Raw genomic sequence first — 18,107 nt, 5'->3', positions numbered from 1 at the left:
AGCCTAAAACACAAGTAACCCCAAGTCTGTTTTCACACCGGAAATGTCACACTCTCACATCATACAGATATGGGCCTCGGGTGTCCAAGCCACCAAGGAAAACAGGGAACCCCATGCATTTCCGAAAAGAGGACACCCGTGGGAATCCGCAGAGGTATGATATGTCCAAATCGCCCCAGAATGTATTACCCAGACACCCCCGCAAAGTCCGAAATTTGGGAAAAAATACGCATTTTCCGCACATTTTGCTCAGCTAACCCATCGAAACACGCCCCCAAACAACACATGGCCTACCGTCCCGTGTTCCCACAGGTGTCCCGATGAAAACGGTACCTCACATGTGTGGGTGCACCTACCTGGCTGGCAAGGGGCAAGCTGAAAACGCAAGCAACCCCCAGTCTGTTTGCAGAGCGGAATCTCAGCCATTCTGCCGACCTGCACATCATACAGATATGGGTCTCGGGTGTCCAAGCCACCGAGGAAAACAGGGAACCCCATGCATTTCCGAAAAGAGGACACCCGTGGGAATCCGCAGAGGTATGATTTGCGCACATCGCCCCAGAATTTATTACCCAGACACCCCCGCAAAGTCCGAAATGTGGGAAAAAATACGCATTTTCCGCACATTTCGCTCGGCTCACCCATCGAAACACGCCCCCAACAACTCATTGCCTACCGTCCCGCGTTCCCACAGGTGTCCCGATGAAAATGGTACCTCACATGTGTGGGTGCACCTACCTGGCCGCCAAGGGGAAAGCCGAAAACACAAGTAACCCCAAGTCTGTTTTCAGAGCGGAATCTCAGGCATTCTGCCGACCGGCACAACATACAGATATGGGCCTCGGGTGTCCAAGCCACCGAGGAAAACAGGGAACCCCATGCATTTCCTAAAAGAGGACACCCGTGGGAATCCGCAGAGGTATGATTTGCGCACATCGCCCCAGAATTTATTACCCAGACACCCCCGCAGAATCCGAAATGTGGGGAAAAAACGCATTTTCCAGACATTTCGCTCGGCGCACCCATCGAAACACACCCCCAACAACACATGGCCTACCGTCCCGTGTTCCCACCGGTGTCCCGATGAAAACGGTACCTCACATGTGTGGGTGCACCTACCTGGCTTGCAAGGGGAATGCCGAAAACACAAGTAACCCCCAGTCTGATTGCAGAGGGGAATCTCAGCCAGTCTGCCGACCGGCACAACATACAGATGTGGGCCTCGGGTGTCCAAGCCACCAAGGAAAACAGGGAACCCCATGCATTTCCGAAAAGAGGGCACCCGTGGGAATCCGCAGAGGTATGATTTGCGCACATCGCCCCAGAATTTATTTCCCAGACAGCCCCGCAAAGTCCGAAATGTGGGGAAAAAAACGCATTTTCCGCACATTTCGCTCGGCTCACCCATCGAAACACGCCCCCAACAACACATGGCCTACCGTCCCGCGTTCCCACAGGTGTACCGATGAAAACAGTACCTCACATGTGTGGGTGCACCTACCTGGCCGCCAAGGGGAAAGCCGAAAACACAAGTAACCCTAAGTCTGTTTTCAGAGCGGAATCTCAGGCATTCTGCTGACCGGCACAACATACAGATATGGCCCTCGGGTGTCCAAGCAACCAAGGAAAACAGGGAACCCCATGCATTTCTGAAAAGAAGACCCCCGTGGGAATCCGCAGAGGTATGATATGCCCAAATGCCCCAGAATTTTTTACGCAGACACCCCCGCAAAGTACGAAATGTGGGAAAAAATACGCATTTTCCGTACATTTTGCTCAGCTCACCCATCGAAACACGTCCCCAACAACTCATGACCTACCGTCCCGCGTTCCCACAGGTGTCCCGATGAAAACGGTACCTCACATGTGTGGGTGCACCTACCTGGCCGCCAAGGGGAATGCCGAAAACACAAGTAACCCCAAGTCTGTTTTCTGACCGGAATTTGAGACTCTCTGCCGCACAACATACAGATATGGGCCTCGGGTGTCCAAGCCACCGGGGAAAACAGGGAACCCCATGCATTTCCGAAAAGAGGACACCCGTGGGAATCCGCAGAAGTATAATATGCCCAAATCGCCCCAGAATTTATTACCCAGACACCCCCGCAAAGTCCGAAATGTGGGGAAAAAAATGCATTTTCCGCACATTTTGCTCGGCTCACCCATCGAAACCCGCCCCCAACAACACATGGCCTACCGTCCCGCGTTCCCACAGTTGTCCCAATGAAAACAGTACCTCACATGCATGGGTGCACTTACCTGGCTGGCAAGGGGCAAGCCGAAAACGCAAGCAACCCCCAGTCTGTTTGCAGAGGGGAATCTCAGCCATTCTGCCGACTGTCACAACATACAGATATGGGCCTCGGGTGTCCAAGCCACCAAGGAAAACAGGGAACCCCATGCATTTCCGAAAAGAGGACACCCGTGGGAATCTGCAGAGGTATGATTTGCGCACATCGCCCCAGAATTTATTACCCAGACAGCCCCGCAAAGTCCGAAATGTAGGGAAATAAACGCTTTTTCCGCACATTTCGCTCGACGCACCCATCGAAACACGCCCCCAACAACACATGGCCTACCGTCACGCGTTCCCACAGGTGTCCCGATGAAAACGGTAACTCACATGTGTGGGTGCACCTACCTGGCCGCCAAGGGGAAAGCCTAAAACACAGGTAACCCCAAGTCTGTTTTCACACCAGAAATGTCACACTCTCACATCATACAGATATGGGCCTCGGGTGTCCAAGCCACCAAGGAAAACAGGGAACCCCATGCATTTCCGAAAAGAGGACACCCGTGGGAATCCGCAGAGGTATGATATGCCCAAATCGCTCCAGAATTTATTACCCAGACACCCCCGCAAATTCCGAAATGTGGGAAAAAATACGCATTTTCCGCATATTTCCCTCGGCTCACCCATCGAAACACGCCCCCAACAACACATGGCCTACCGTCCCGCGTTTCCACAGGTGTCCCGATGAAAACGGTACCTCACATGTGTGGGTGCACCTACCTGGCCGCCAAGAGGAAAGCCGAAAACACAAGTAACCCCAAGTCTGTTTTCAGAGCGCAATCTCAGGCATTCTGCCGACCGGCACAACATACAGATATGGGCCTCGGGTGTCCAAGCCACCGAGGAAAACAGGGAATCCCATGCATTTCCGAAAAGAGGGCACCCGTGGGAATCCGCAGAGGTATGATTTGCGCACATCGCCCCAGAATTTATTTCCCAGACAGCCCCGCAAAGTCCGAAATGTGGGGAAAAAAACGGTTTTTCCGCACATTTCTCTCGACGCACCCATCGAAACACACCCCCAACAACACATGGCCTACCGTCACGCGTTCCCACAGGTGTCCCGATGAAAACGGTACCTCACATGTGTGGGTGCACCTACCTGGCTGGCAAGGGGCAAGCCGAAAACTCAAGCAACCCCCAGCCTGTTTGCTGAGGGGAATCTCAGCCATTCTGCCGACCGGCACAACGTACAGATATGGGCCTCGGGTGTCCAAGCCACCGAGGAAAACAGGGAACCCCATGCATTTCTGAAAAGGGGACACCAGTGGTAATCCGCAGAGGTATGATATGCCCAAATCGCCCCAGAATTTATTACCCAGACACCCCCGCAAAGTCCGAAATGTGGTGAAAAAAATGCATTTTCCGCACATTTCGCTCGGCTCACCCATAGAAACACGCCCCCAACAACACATGGCCTACCGTCCCGCGTTCCCACAGGTGTCCCGATGAAAATGGTACCTCACATCTGTGGGTGCACCTACCGGGCTGCCAAGGGGAAAGCCGAAAACACAAGTAACCCCAAGTCTGTTTTCAGAGCGGAATCTCAGGCATTCTGCCGACCGGCACAACATACAGATATGGGCCTCGGGTGTCTAAGCAACCAAGGAAAACAGGGAACCCCATGCATTTCCGAAAAGAAGACACCCGTGGGAATCCGCAGAGGTATGATATGCCCAAATTGCCCCAGAATTTATTACCCAGACAGCCCCGCAAAGTCCAAAATGTGGGAAAAAATATGCATTTTCCGCACATTTCGCTCCGCTCACCCATCGAAACACGCCCCCAACAACACATGGCCTACCGTCCCGCATTCCCACAGGTGTCCCGATGAAAACGGTACCTCACATGTGTGGGTGCACCTACCTGGCGGCCAAGGGGAAAGCCGAAAACACAAGTAACCCCAAGTCTGTTTTCAGAGCGGAATCTCAGGCATTCTGCCGACCAGCACAACATACAGATACGGGCCTCGGGTGTACAAGCGACCAAGGAAAACAGGGAACCCCATGTATTTCCGAAAAGAAGATACCCGTGGGAATCCGCAGAGGTATGATATGCCCAAATCGCCCCAGAATGTATTACCCAGACACCCCCGCAAAGTACGAAATGTTGGAAAAAATACGCATTTTCCGCACATTTCGATCCGCTCACCCATCGAAACACGCCCCCAACAACACATGGCCTACCGTCCCGCGTTCCCACAGGTGTCCCGATGAAAACGGTACCTCACATGTGTGGGTGCACCTACCTGCCCGCCTAGGGGAAAGCCGAAAACACAAGTAACCCCAAGTCTGTTTGCAGAGGGGAATCTCAGCCATTCTGCCGACCGGCACATCATACAGATATGGGCCTCGGGTGTCCAAGCCACCAAGGAAAACAGGAAACCCCATGCATTTCCAAAAAGAGGACACCGGTGGGAATCCGCAGAGGTATGATATGCCCAAATCGCCCCAGAATTTATTACCCAGACACCCCCGCAAAGTACGAAATGTGGGAAAAAATACGCATTTTCCGCATATTTCGCTCGGCTCACCCATCGAAACACGCCCCCAACAACTCATGACCTACCGTCCCGCGTTCCCACAGGTGTCCCGATGAAAACGGTACCTCACATGTGTGGGTGCACCTACCTGGCCGCCAAGGGGAAAGCAGAAAACACAAGTAACCCCAAGTCTGTTTGCAGAGGGGAATCTCAGCCATTCTGCCGACCGGCACATCATACAGATATGGGCCTCGGGTGTCCAAGCCACCAAGGAAAACAGGGAACCCCATGCATTTCCGAAAAGAGGACACCGGTGGGAATCCGCAGAGGTATGATATGCCCAAATCGCCCCAGAATTTATTACCCAGACACCCCCGCAAAGTCCGAAATGTTGGAAAAAATACACATTTTCTGCACATTTCGCTCGACTCACCCATCGAAACACGCCCCCAACAACACATGGCCTACTGCCCCGCATTCCCTCAGGTGTCCCAATGAAAACGGTACCTCACATGTGTGGGTGCACCTACCTGGCCGCCAAGGGGAAAGCCTAAAACACAAGTAACCCCAAGTCTGTTTTCACACCGGAAATGTCACACTCTCACATCATACAGATATGGGCCTCGGGTGTCCAAGCCACCAAGGAAAACAGGGAACCCCATGCATTTCTGAAAAGAGGACACCCGTGGGAATCCGCAGAGGTATGATATGCCCAAATCGCCCCAGAATTTATTACCCAGACACCCCCGCAAAGTCCGAAATGTGGGAAAAAATACGCATTTTCTGCACATTTCCCTCGACTCACCCATCGAAACACGCCCCCAACAGCACATGGCCTACTGTCCCGCGTTCCCTCAGGTGTCCCAATGAAAACGGTACCTCACATGTGTGGGTGCACCTACCTGGCCGCCAAGGGGAAAGCCTAAAACACAAGTAACCCCAAGTCTGTTTTCACACCGGAAATGTCACACTCTCACATCATACAGATATGGGCCTCGGGTGTCCAAGCCACCAAGGAAAACAGGGAAATCCATGCATTTCCGAAAAGAGGACACCCGTGGGAATCCGCAGAGGTATGATATGCCCAAATCGCCCCAGAATTGATTACCCAGACACCCCCGCAAAGTCCGAAATGTGAGAAAAAATACGCATTTTCCGCACATTTCGCTCGGCTCACCCATCGAAACACACCCCCAACAACACATGGCCTACCGTCCCGCATTCCCAAAGGTGTCCCGATGAAAATGGTACCTCACATGTGTGGGTGAACCTACCTGGCCGCCAAAGGGAAAGCCGAAAACACAAGTAACCCCAAGTCTGTTTTCAGAGCGGAATCTCAGGCATTCTGCCGACTGGCACAACATACAGATATGGGCCTCGGGTGTCCAAGCAACCAAGGAAAACAGGGAACCCCATGCATTTCTGAAAAGAATACACCCGTGGGAATCCGCAGAGGTATGATTTGCCCAAATCGCCCCAGAATGTATTACCCAGACACCCCCGCAAAGTACGAAATGTGGGAAAAAATACGCATTTTCCGCATATTTCACTCGGCTCACCCATCGAAACACGCCCCCAACAACTCATGACCTACCGTCCCGCGTTCCCACAGGTGTTCCGATGAAAACGGTACCTCACATGTGTGGGTGCACCTACCTGGCCGCCAAGGGGAAAGCCGAAAACACAAGTAACCCCAAGTCTGCAGAGGGGAATCTCAGCCATTCTGCCGACCGGCACATCATACAGATATGGGCCTCGGGTGTCCAAGCAACCAAGGAAAACAGGGAACCCCATGCATTTCCGAAAAGAGGACACCCGTGGGAATCCGCAGAGGTATGATATGCCCAAATGCCCCAGAATGTATTACGCAGACACCCCCGCAAAGTCTGAAATGTGGGAAAAAATACGCATGTTCCGCTCATTTCGCTCGGCTCACCCATCGAAACACGCCCCCAACAACACATGGCCTACCGTACCGCGTTCCCACAGGTGTCCCGATGAAAACGGTACCTCACATGTGTGGGTGCACCTACCTGGCTGGCAAGGGGCAAGCTGAAAACGCAAGCAACCCCCAGTCTGTTTGCAGAGGGGAATCTCAGCCATTCTGCCGACCGGCACATCATACAGATATGGGCCTCGGGTGTCCAAGCCACCAAGGAAAACAGGGAACCCCATGCATTTCCGAAAAGAAGACACCGGTGGGAATCCGCAGAGGTATGATATGCCCAAATCGCCCCAGAATTTATTACCCAGACACCCCCGCAAAGTCCGAAATGTTGGAAAAAATACACATTTTCTGCACATTTCGCTCGACTCACCCATCGAAACACGCCCCCAACAACACATGGCCTACTGCCCCGCATTCCCTCAGGTGTCCCAATGAAAACGGTACCTCACATGTGTGGGTGCACCTACCTGGCCGCCAAGGGGAAAGCCTAAAACACAAGTAACCCCAAGTCTGTTTTCACACCGGAAATGTCACACTCTCACATCATACAGATATGGGCCTCGGGTGTCCAAGCCACCAAGGAAAACAGGGAACCCCATGCATTTCCGAAAAGAGGACACCCGTGGGAATCCGCAGAGGTATGATATGCCCAAATCGCCCCAGAATGTATTACCCAGACACCCCCGCAAAGTCCGAAATGTGGGAAAAAATACGCATTTTCCGCACATTTCGCTCGGCTCACCCATCGAAACACACCCCCAACAACACATGGCCTACCGTCCCGCTTTCCCACAGGTGTCCCGATGAAAACGGTACCTCACATGTGTGGGTGCACCTACCTGGCCGCCAAGGGGAAAGCCGAAAACACAAGTAACCCCAAGTCTGTTTTCAGAGCAGAATCTCAGGCATTCTGCCGACTGGCACAACATACAGATATGGGCCTCGGGTGTCCAAGCAACCAAGGAAAACAGGGAACCCCATGCATTTCCGAAAGGAAGACACCCGTGGGAATGCGCAGAGGTATGATATGCCCAAATCGCCCCAGAATGTATTACCCAGACTCCCGCGCAAAGTACAAAATGTGGGAAGAAATACGCATTTTCCGCATATTTCGCTCGGCTCACCCATCGAAACACGCCCCCAACAACTCATGACCTACCGTCCCGCGTTTCCACAGGTGTCCCGATGAAAACGGTACCTCACATGTGTGGGTGCACCTACCTGGCCGCCAAGGGGAAAGCCGAAAACACAAGTAACCCCAAGTCTGTTTGCAGAGGGGAATCTCAGCCATTCTGCCGACCGGCACATCATACAGATATGGGCCTCGGGTGTCCAAGCCACCAAGGAAAACAGGGAACCCCATGCATTTCCGAAAAGAGGACACCCGTGGGAATCCGCAGAGGTATGATTTGCGCACATCGCCCCAGAATTTATTACCCAGACAGCCCCGCAAAGTCCGAAATGTGGGGAAAAAAACGCTTTTTCCGCACATTTCGCTCGACGCACCCATCGAAACACGCCCCCAACAACACATGGCCTACCGTCACGCGTTCCCACAGGTGTCCTGATGAAAATGGTACCCCACATGTGTGGTTGCACCTACCTTGCCGCCAAGGGGAAAGCCTAAAACACAAGTAACCCCAAGTCTGTTTTCACTCCGGAAATGTCACACTCCCACATCATACAGATATGGGCCTCGGGTGTCAAAGCCACCAAGGAAAACAGGGAACCCCATGCATTTCCGAAAAGAGGACACCCGTGGGAATCCGCAGAGGTATGATATGCCCAAATCGCCCCAGAATTTATTACCCAGACACCCCCGCAAAGTCCGAAATGTGGGAAAAAATATGCATTTTCCGCACATTTCGCTCGGCTCATTCATTGAAACACGCCCCCAACAACACATGGCCTACCATCCCGCGTTCCCACAGGTGTCCCGATGAAAACGGTACCTCACATGTGTGGGTGCACCTACCTGGCCGCCAAGGGGAAAGCCGAAAACACAAGTAACCCCAAGTCTGTTTGCAGAGGGGAATCTCAGCCATTCTGCCGACCGGCACATCATACAGATATGGGCCTCGGGTGTCCAAGCCACCAAGGAAAACAGGGAACCCCATGCATTTCCGAAAAGAGGACACCCGTGGGAATCCGCAGAGGTATGATTTGCACACATCGCCCCAGAATTTATTACCCAGACAGCCCGGCAAAGTCCGAAATGTGGGTGAAAAAACGCTTTTTCCTCACATTTCGCTCGACGCACCCATCGAAACACGCCCCCAACAACACATGGCCTACCGTCACGCGTTCCCACAGGTGTCCTGATGAAAATGGTACCTCACATGTGTGGGTGCACCTACCTTGCCGCCAAGGGGAAAGCCTAAAACACAAGTAACCCCAAGTCTGTTTTCACTCCGGAAATGTCACACTCCCACATCATACAGATATGGGCCTCGGGTGTCCAAGCCACCAAGGAAAACAGGGAACCCCATGCATTTCCGAAAAGAGGACACCCGTGGGAATCCGCAGAGGTATGATATGCCCAAATTGCCCCAGAATTTATTACCAAGACACCCCCGCAAAGTCCGAAATGTGGGAAAAAATATGCATTTTCCGCACATTTCGCTCGGCTCACCCATCGAAACACACCCCCAACAACACATGGCCTACCGTCCCGCGTTCCCACAGGTGTCCCGATAAAAACGGTACCTCACATGTGTGGGTGCACCTACCTGGCCGCCAAGGGGAAAGCCTAAAACACAAGTAACCCCAAGTCTTTTTTCAGAGCGGAATCTCAGGCATTCTGCCGACCGGCACAACATACAGATATGGGCCTCGGGTGTCCAAGCAACCAAGGAAAACAGGGAACCCCATGCATTTCCGAAAAGAAGACACCCGTGGGAATCCGCAGAGGTATGATATGCCCAAATCGCCCCAGAATGTATTACCCAGACACCCCCACAAAGTACGAAATGTGGGAAAAAATACGCATTTTCCGCACTTTTCGCTCCGCTCACCCATCGGAACACGCCCCCAACAAGACATGGCCTACCGTCCCGCGTTCCCACAGGTGTCCCGATGAAAACGGTACCTCACATGTGTGGGTGCACGTACCTGCCCGCCTAGGGGAAAGCCGAAAACACAAGTAACCCCAAGTCTGTTTGCAGAGGGGAATCTCAGCCATTCTGCCGACCGGCACATCATACAGATATGGGCCTCGGGTGTCCAAGCCACCAAGGAAAACAGGGAACCCCATGCATTTCCGAAAAGAGGACACCCGTGGGAATCCGCAGAGGTATGATATGCCCAAATCGCCCCATAATTTATTACCCAGATACCCCCGAAAAGTAATGTGATGTGGGAAAAAATACGCATTTTCCGCACATTTTGCTCGGCTCATCCATCGAAACACGCCCCCAACAACACATGGCCTACCGTCCCGCGTTCCCACAGGTGTCCCGATGAAAACGGTACCTCACATGTGTGGGTGCACCTACCTGGCTGGCAAGGGGCAAGCTGAAAACGCAAGCAACCCCCAGTCTGTTTGCAGAGGGGAATCTCAGCCATTCTGCCGACCGGCACATCATACAGATATGGGCCTCGGGTGTCCAAGCCACCAAGGAAAACAGGGAACCCCATGCATTTCCGAAAAGAGGACACCCGTGGGAATCCGCAGAGGTATGATATGCCCAAATCGCCCCAGAATTTATTACCCAGACACCCCTGCAAAGTCCGAAATGTGGGAAAAAATACGCATTTTCTGCACATTTCGCTCGACTCACCCATCGAAACACGCCCCCAACAACACATGGCCTACTGTCCCGCATTCCCTCAGGTGTCCCAATGAAAACGGTACCTCACATGTGTGGGTGCACCTACCTGGCCGCCAAGGGGAAAGCCTAAAACACAAGTAACCCCAAGTCTGTTTTCAGAGCGGAATCTCAGGCATTCTGCCGACCGGCACAACATACAGATATGGTCCTCGGGTGTCCAAGCAACCAAGGAAAACAGGGAACCCCATACATTTCCGAAAAGAAGACACCCGTGGGAATCCGCAGAGGTATGATATGCCCAAATCGCCCCAGAATGTATTACCCAGACACCCCCGCAAAGTCCGAAATGTGGGAAAAAATACGCATTTTCCGCACATTTCGCTCAGCTCACCCATCGAAACACGCCCCCAACAACACATGGCCTACCGTCCCGCATTCCCACAGGTGTCCCAATGACAACAGTACCTCACATGTATGGGTGCACCTACTTGGCCGCCTAGGGGAAATCCGAAAACACAAGTAACCCCAAGTCTGTTTGCAGAGGGGAATCTCAGCCATTCTGCCGACCGGCACATCATACAGATATGGGCCTCGGGTGTCCAAGCCACCAAGGAAAACAGGGAACCCCATGCATTTCCGAAAAGAGGACACCCGTGGGAATCCGCAGAGGTATGATATGCCCAAATCGCCCTAGAATTTATTACCCAGACACCCCCGCAAAACCCGAAATGTGGTGAAAAAAACGCATTTTCCGCACATTTCGCTCGGCTCACCCATCGAAACACGCCCCCAACAACACATGGCCTACCGTCCCGCGTTCCCACAGGTGTACCGATGAAAACGGTACCTCACATGTGTGGGTGAACCTACCTGGCCGCCAAGGGGAAAGCCGAAAACACAAGTAACCCCAAGTCTGTTTTCTGACCGGAATTTGAGACTCTCTGCCGCCCAACATACAGATATGGCCCTCGGGTGTCCAAGCAACCAAGGAAAACAGGGAACCCCATGCATTTCTGAAAAGAAGACCCCCGTGGGAATCCGCAGAGGTATGATATGCCCAAATGCCCCAGAATTTATTACGCAGACACCCCCGCAAAGTACGAAATGTGGGAAAAAATACGCATTTTCCGCACATTTTGCTCGGCTCACCCATCGAAACACATCCCCAACAACTCATGACCTACCGTCCCGCGTTTCCACAGGTGTCCCGATGAAAACGGTACCTCACATGTGTGGGTGCACCTACCTGGCCGCCAAGGGGAAAGCCTAAAACACAGGTAACCCCAAGTCTGTTTTCACACCAGAAATGTCACACTCTCACATCATACAGATGTGGGCCTCGGGTGTCCAAGCCACCAAGGAAAACAGGGAACCCCATGCATTTCCGAAAAGAGGACACCCGTGGGAATCCGCAGAGGTATGATATGTCCAAATCGCCCCAGAATGTATTACCCAGACACCCCCGCAAAGTCCGAAATTTGGGAAAAAATACGCATTTTCCGCACATTTTGCTCGGCTAACCCATCGAAACACGCCCCCAAACAACACATGGCCTACCGTCCCGTGTTCCCACAGGTGTCCCGATGAAAACGGTACCTCACATGTGTGGGTGCACCTACCTGGCTGGCAAGGGGCAAGCTGAAAACGCAAGCAACCCCCAGTCTGTTTGCAGAGCGGAATCTCAGCCATTCTGCCGACCTGCACATCATACAGATATGGGTCTCGGGTGTCCAAGCCACCGAGGAAAACAGGGAACCCCATGCATTTCCGAAAAGAGGACACCCGTGGGAATCCGCAGAGGTATGATTTGCGCACATCGCCCCAGAATTTATTACCCAGACACCCCCGCAAAGTCCGAAATGTGGGAAAAAATTTTACATTTTCCGCACATTTCGCTCGGCTCACCCATCGAAACACGCCCCCAACAACACATGGCCTACCGTCCCGCGTTCCCACAGGTGTCCCGATAAAAACGGTACCTCACATGTGTGGGTGCACCTACCTGGCTGCCAAGGGGAAAGCCTAAAACACAAGTAACCCCAAGTCTTTTTTCAGAGCGGAATCTCAGGCATTCTGCCGACCGGCACAACATACAGATATGGGCCTCGGGTGTCCAAGCAACCAAGGAAAACAGGGAACCCCATGCATTTCCGAAAAGAAGACACCCGCGGGAATCCGCAGAGGTATGATATGCCCAAATCGCCCCAGAATGTATTACCCAGACACCCCCACAAAGTACGAAATGTGGGAAAAAATACGCATTTTCCGCACTTTTCGCTCCGCTCACCCATCGGAACACGCCCCCAACAAGACATGGCCTACCGTCCCGCGTTCCCACAGGTGTCCCGATGAAAACGGTACCTCACATGTGTGGGTGCACGTACCTGCCCGCCTAGGGGAAAGCCGAAAACACAAGTAACCCCAAGTCTGTTTGCAGAGGGGAATCTCAGCCATTCTGCCGACCGGCACATCATACAGATATGGGCCTCGGGTGTCCAAGCCACCAAGGAAAACAGGGAACCCCATGCATTTCCGAAAAGAGGACACCCGTGGGAATCCGCAGAGGTATGATATGCCCAAATCGCCCCATAATTTATTACCCAGATACCCCCGAAAAGTCCGAAATGTGGGAAAAAATACGCATTTTCCGCACATTTTGCTCGGCTCATCCATCGAAACACGCCCCCAACAACACATGGCCTACCGTCCCGCGTTCCCACAGGTGTCCCGATGAAAACGGTACCTCACATGTGTGGGTGCACCTACCTGGCTGGCAAGGGGCAAGCTGAAAACGCAAGCAACCCCCAGTCTGTTTGCAGAGGGGAATCTCAGCCATTCTGCCGACCGGCACATCATACAGATATGGGCCTCGGGTGTCCAAGCCACCAAGGAAAACAGGGAACCCCATGCATTTCCGAAAAGAGGACACCCGTGGGAATCCGCAGAGGTATGATATGCCCAAATCGCCCCAGAATTTATTACCCAGACACCCCTGCAAAGTCCGAAATGTGGGAAAAAATACGCATTTTCTGCACATTTCGCTCGACTCACCCATCGAAACACGCCCCCAACAACACATGGCCTACTGTCCCGCATTCCCTCAGGTGTCCCAATGAAAACGGTACCTCACATGTGTGGGTGCACCTACCTGGCCGCCAAGGGGAAAGCCTAAAACACAAGTAACCCCAAGTCTGTTTTCAGAGCGGAATCTCAGGCATTCTGCCGACCGGCACAACATACAGATATGGTCCTCGGGTGTCCAAGCAACCAAGGAAAACAGGGAACCCCATACATTTCCGAAAAGAAGACACCCGTGGGAATCCGCAGAGGTATGATATGCCCAAATCGCCCCAGAATGTATTACCCAGACACCCCCGCAAAGTCCGAAATGTGGGAAAAAATACGCATTTTCCGCACATTTCGCTCAGCTCACCCATCGAAACACGCCCCCAACAACACATGGCCTACCGTCCCGCATTCCCACAGGTGTCCCAATGACAACAGTACCTCACATGTATGGGTGCACCTACTTGGCCGCCTAGGGGAAATCCGAAAACACAAGTAACCCCAAGTCTGTTTGCAGAGGGGAATCTCAGCCATTCTGCCGACCGGCACATCATACAGATATGGGCCTCGGGTGTCCAAGCCACCAAGGAAAACAGGGAACCCCATGCATTTCCGAAAAGGGGACACCCGTGGGAATCCGCAGAGGTATGATATGCCCAAATCGCCCCAGAATTTATTACCCAGACACCCCCGCAAAATCCGAAATGTGGTGAAAAAAACGCATTTTCCGCACATTTCGCTCGGCTCACCCATCGAAACACGCCCCCAACAACACATGGCCTACCGTCCCGCGTTCCCACAGGTGTACCGATGAAAACGGTACCTCACATGTGTGGGTGAACCTACCTGGCCGCCAAGGGGAAAGCCGAAAACACAAGTAACCCCAAGTCTGTTTTCTGACCGGAATTTGAGACTCTCTGCCGCCCAACATACAGATATGGCCCTCGGGTGTCCAAGCAACCAAGGAAAACAGGGAACCCCATGCATTTCTGAAAAGAAGACCCCCGTGGGAATCCGCAGAGGTATGATATGCCCAAATGCCCCAGAATTTATTACGCAGACACCCCCGCAAAGTACGAAATGTGGGAAAAAATACGCATTTTCCGCACATTTTGCTCGGCTCACCCATCGAAACACATCCCCAACAACTCATGACCTACCGTCCCGCGTTTCCACAGGTGTCCCGATGAAAATGGTACCTCACATGTGTGGGTGCACCTACCTGGCCGCCAAGGGGAAAGCCTAAAACACAGGTAACCCCAAGTCTGTTTTCACACCAGAAATGTCACACTCTCACATCATACAGATGTGGGCCTCGGGTGTCCAAGCCACCAAGGAAAACAGGGAACCCCATGCATTTCCGAAAAGAGGACACCCGTGGGAATCCGCAGAGGTATGATATGTCCAAATCGCCCCAGAATGTATTACCCAGACACCCCCGCAAAGTCCGAAATTTGGGAAAAAATACGCATTTTCCGCACATTTTGCTCGGCTAACCCATCGAAACACGCCCCCAAACAACACATGGCCTACCGTCCCGTGTTCCCACAGGTGTCCCGATGAAAACGGTACCTCACATGTGTGGGTGCACCTACCTGGCTGGCAAGGGGCAAGCTGAAAACGCAAGCAACCCCCAGTCTGTTTGCAGAGCGGAATCTCAGCCATTCTGCCGACCTGCACATCATACAGATATGGGTCTCGGGTGTCCAAGCCACCGAGGAAAACAGGGAACCCCATGCATTTCCGAAAAGAGGACACCCGTGGGAATCCGCAGAGGTATGATTTGCGCACATCGCCCCAGAATTTATTACCCAGACACCCCCGCAAAGTCCGAAATGTGGGAAAAAATACGCATTTTCCGCACATTTCACTCGGCTCACCCATCGAAACACGCCCCCAACAACACATTGCCTACCGTCCCGCGTTCCCACAGGTGTCCCGATGAAAACGGTACCTCACATGTGTGGGTGCACCTACCTGGCCGCCAAGGGGAAAGCCGAAAACACAAGTAACCCCAAGTCTGTTTTCAGAGCGGAATCTCAGGCATTCTGTCGACCGGCACAACATACAGATATGGGCCTCGGGTGTCCAAGCCACCGAGGAAAACAGGGAACCCCATGCATTTCCTAAAAGAGGACACCCGTGGGAATCCGCAGAGGTATGATTTGCGCACATCGCCCCAGAATTTATTACCCAGACACCCCCGCAAAATCCGAAATGTGGGGAAAAACGCATTTTCCAGACATTTCGCTCGGCGCACCCATCGAAACACACCCCCAACAACACATGGCCTACCGTCCCGCGTTCCCACCGGTGTCCCGATGAAAACGGTACCTCACATGTGTGGGTGCACCTACCTGGCTTGCAAGGGGAATGCCGAAAACACAAGTAACCCCCAGTCTGATTGCAGAGGGGAATCTCAGCCATTCTGCCGACCGGCACAACATACAGATGTGGGCCTCGGGTGTCCAAGCCACCAAGGAAAACAGGGAACCCCATGCATTTCCAAAAAGAGGGCACCCGTGGGAATCCGCAGAGGTATGATTTGCGCACATCGCCCCAGAATTTATTTCCCAGACAGCCCAGCAAAGTCCGAAATGTGGGGAAAAAAACGCATTTTCCGCACATTTCGCTCGGCTCACCCATCGAAACACGCCCCCAACAACACATGGCCTACTGTCCCGCGTTCCCACAGGTGTACCGATGAAAACGGTACCTCACATGTGTGGGTGCACCTACCTGGCCGCCAAGGGGAAAGCCGAAAACACAAGTAACCCTAAGTCTGTTTTCAGAGCGGAATCTCAGGCATTCTGCTGACCGGCACAACATACAGATATGGCCCTCGGGTGTCCAAGCAACCAAGGAAAACAGGGAACCCCATGCATTTCTGAAAAGAAGACCCACGTGGGAATCCGCAGAGGTATGATATGCCCAAATGCCCCAGAATTTATTACGCAGACACCCCCGCAAAGTACGAAATGTGGGAAAAAATACGCATTTTCCGTACATTTTGCTCGGCTCACCCATCGAAACACGTCCCCAACAACTCATGACCTACCGTCCCGCGTTCCCACAGGTGTCCCGATGAAAACGGTACCTCACATGTTTGGGTGCACCTACCTGGCCGCCAAGGGGAATGCCGAAAACACAAGTAACCCCAAGTCTGTTTTCTGACCGGAATTTGAGACTCTCTGCCGCACAACATACAGATATGGGCCTCGGGTGTCCAAGCCACCGGGGAAAACAGGGAACCCCATGCATTTCCGAAAAGAGGACACCCGTGGGAATCCGCAGAAGTATAATATGCCCAAATCGCCCCAGAATTTATTACCCAGACACCCCCGCAAAGTCCGAAATGTGGGGAAAAAAATGCATTTTCCGCACATTTTGCTCGGCTCACCCATCGAAACCCGCCCCCAACAACACATGGCCTACCGTCCCGCGTTCCCACAGTTGTCCCGATGAAAACAGTACCTCACATGCATGGGTGCACCTACCTGGCTGGCAAGGGGCAAGCCAAAAACGCAAGCAACCCCCAGTCTGTTTGCAGAGGGGAATCTCAGCCATTCTGCCGACTGTCACAACATACAGATATGGGCCTCGGGTGTCCAAGCCACCAAGGAAAACAGGGAACCCCATGCATTTCCGAAAAGAGGACACCCGTGGGAATCTGCAGAGGTATGATTTGCGCACATCGCCCCAGAATTTATTACCCAGACAGCCCCGCAAAGTCCGAATTGTACGGAAATAAACGCTTTTTCCGCACATTTCGCTCGACGCACCCATCGAAACACGCCCCCAACAACACATGGCCTACCGTCACGCGTTCCCACAGGTGTCCCGATGAAAACAGTACCTCACATGTGTGGGTGCACCTACCTGGCCGCAAAGGGGAAAGCCTAAAACACAGGTAACCCCAAGTCTGTTTTCACACCAGAAATGTCACACTCTCACATCATACAGATATGGGCCTCGGGTATCCAAGCCACCAAGGAAAACAGGGAACCCCATGCATTTCCGAAAAGAGGACACCCGTGGGAATCCGCAGAGGTATGATATGCCCAAATCGCTCCAGAATTTATTACCCAGACACCCCCGCAAAGTCCGAAATGTGGGAAAAAATACGCATTTTCCGCATATTTCCCTCGGCTCACCCATCGAAACACGCCCCCAACAACACATGGCCTACCGTCCCGCGTTTCCACAGGTGTCCCGATGAAAACGGTACCTCACATGTGTGGGTGCACCTACCTGGCCGCCAAGAGGAAAGCCGAAAACACAAGTAACCCCAAGTCTGTTTTCAGAGCGGAATCTCAGGCATTCTGCCGACCGGCACAACATACAGATATGGGCCTCGGGTGTCCAAGCTACCGAGGAAAACAGGGAACCCCATGCATTTCCTAAAAGAGGACACCCGTGGGAATCCGCAGAGGTATGATATGCCCAAATCGCCCCAGAATGTATTACCCAGACACCCCCGCGAAGTCCGAAATGTGGTGAAAAAATATGCATGTTCCGCTCATTTCGCTCGGCTCACCCATCGAAACA

This window comes from Ambystoma mexicanum, chromosome 4q (assembly GCF_040938575.1).
Source record: "Ambystoma mexicanum isolate Mex_15411 chromosome 4q, UKY_AmexF1_1, whole genome shotgun sequence".
In the NCBI taxonomy this organism is placed as follows: domain Eukaryota; kingdom Metazoa; phylum Chordata; class Amphibia; order Caudata; family Ambystomatidae; genus Ambystoma; species Ambystoma mexicanum.
Note: the sequence above shows the minus strand (reverse complement) of the source record.